Source organism: Nilaparvata lugens, chromosome 2 (genome assembly GCF_014356525.2).
Source record: "Nilaparvata lugens isolate BPH chromosome 2, ASM1435652v1, whole genome shotgun sequence".
NCBI lineage: Eukaryota > Metazoa > Arthropoda > Insecta > Hemiptera > Delphacidae > Nilaparvata > Nilaparvata lugens.
This window is the reverse complement of record NC_052505.1, coordinates 73,957,090-73,959,831: the sequence shown is the minus strand read 5'-3', so window position 1 is coordinate 73,959,831 and position 2,742 is coordinate 73,957,090.

The window sequence follows — 2,742 nt, the reverse complement described above, 5'->3', positions numbered from 1 at the left end:
TTTGGAACATAAAGTAGTGAGCACCGACCAGTACTATTCAGTATGCTATAAATTTATTTTGAAACGGAAGGTTTTTGATGGATCATTTGAATGGATAATAGTAGTTGAAGCTCAAGAACAATGATTCATGCTCGTTTTAGCGTGAAGGTCGTGGATTAATGCTTCTTTATAATGAGACCACCGCGCAGTTCTATATCATCTTCTGCCTTGCAACTACCACAGATGTTAGTTATATGATGATTGAACCGCTAGAAGATACTTGGGAATAATGGGGAAAACTATCAAAGCTACAAATCTCTACTGAAAGGATATAATTTGTTCATATTACTGAGATTTGTTCAATCTTTACTTGTCTTGAGAAAAATGATGGAAAATCAGCCACTCATTCTCATGCTTCAATGATCGAATAATTTTTCTCTTTTTTTCTTGTTGGAATCAACAAACAATCTTGCCATCACTATCATCTCCAAGTACAAGGTGCACTAGAGAGACTTACTTATTTGAAAAAACTCCCGCGCGGTGAATTGGTCGTGTAGAGGGGGAGGAGGGTGTCCATCAAGAGGGGGAAGTTCTCAAGTAATTTATCCTCCCTCAGGAAAGTAGCCATCATGCTCTGTTCTAGAGAGCAGCGGGCCTTCGCAGTTGAGAGCTTATTTTTCAATGGTCGATCACTTGTTTCTATACAACGTGCCTTCCGCGCTCGATTTGAAATTCCCCCTCGCAGATTCGTTCCTGGCAGTAATTCAATTCTGTCATGGGTTACCTCATATCGGGAGTGGGGAAGTCTCGCTAGAGCCAATAATGGACTTCAACGAACCATCAGAACTCAAGAAAATATCGAAAGAGTGAGGCAGTCATTTGTGCGTTCTCCTCGGCGTTCGGCTCGCTAACACACAGCTGCTATGGCAATATCTGACTCCACTGTTCAACGAATTTTCCATGAGGACCTTCAATCTCATCCCTATAAATTGACTGTTGTTCAAGAATTGATTGAACACGATTTTGTTGCCCGTCAAAATGCATGCTATATGCTGATTGACAACCTGCCTAAAGACGAGGTCATTTTTTGAGTGACAAGGTTCATGGGATTTTTTATGGGATTATGGGAAATCCCTAGTTTATGTTGACCATCCAAGGACCGTAGAGCAACATTCGCAACGCCATTGCCAACATACTCATTGATATGCTGCAACGAGTGAATACAAATTTCAAAAATCGACTTCATAAGTGTATGTGCAATGGGGGTCTCCATGTCATTTTAAAGACTGCATTCCATGAAAAAAAGAGGCATAGGCCTATTGTATTATCATATAAAAAAGACTTAAACAATAACTAAAGTACTTTTGTTTTCATTGACCTTTCAAATAAGTAAGTTTCTCTGGCGCACTTTGTATAAGAGAGATTGTAATCTATTACTGAACCAAGATTATTTCAGAATATAGGTAGCCGTCAATATCAAATACTAGTATCGTTAAGAGTAACGATAAATAAATATACTCAAAATACCAGTCTAAATACTGTATATTTTAGTGAAGTACTCTAATTTATGAAAATACAAAACGAATCATGATATTTATTGAAATTCTGACGCATTTTTTACTTGGTGAGCTATGTGAAAAATCGTATACTGTATACGGCTTTAGTTATAAAAGGAATCATTTCAGAAGATTGATGGATATTTGAAGAAATTTTGTGGAGAATAGACAGTAGTTATATAATGGACATAAGTTATAATAATAGACATCAGTTACTGATGAGTTCTGATTTCTCTCGAATTAATCCTCACAATTATTAAGTTAACGCAAATTATTGTTTATGAAGTTCTATTTGGAAGTACCAAGGCTATATCAAGCCGATACTACGATACTACTATTATACTTCGAGTCGTACGTCTGAAGGAACCCTTAAAAACGACTAAATGCGCAAATTATATTGAACTTATCAATATTCCGATGCGTTCTCAATTGAGTTATTGCTAGTAATATGGATAAATATAATAAAATAGCCTACGCATTTTTCCTCAATGAAGAAACATGAAGGAAAATGTGCAAGAACAGGGATTGTCGTGCTTCTGACCTAGTGTGAGTATCATCATTTATTCGTGGACAGAATCACGAATCATATGAATATGATTAGGAAGGAACAACAGGCTCGGCCCAAATCTATTCCATTCCCAAATTTTGATAAATTAATAAAATATCCAAAAAATAGGTTATGTTTCTACTGTAAAACATTCGGTACTTTTGTGATTCTTCGTATACTTTTAGAAGAACAATTTTTGTGTCTGTTAAGTAACGGATAGTTGATCTGATACGAAAAAAGTGATTAAAGACATGGACAATATAGATACGACTGATATTGGAGAGAACGATGTTTTCAAGGTGTATACACAAAAAGGGCTTTCAGGCGTTCCGAGTTCTGCGGTCAACGTTTTTCAAATGGAAAAATGACGGCGTTCAAATAAGAGAGCTCAAGTTGGATTTCTCAATATTGAAGGTAATTGAAGAAAAACAAGATACCGTACTATCTTTATCATACATAGAGCTAGCTAGTATCTGTAGCTTCAGTATCAATTGTTGCTCATTCATTAGTATTGAATATATTATTATTAGAAACTATAATCTCTTTTTTCTCAATTACAATTACATTCAATTTCTAACAAGTTGGCAGGCACGCTTTTCTCGCTGGCTGAATTACCTAAGAGCGAACTAAGCACGCTCGCTTATTCCAGTCACGTCCTTT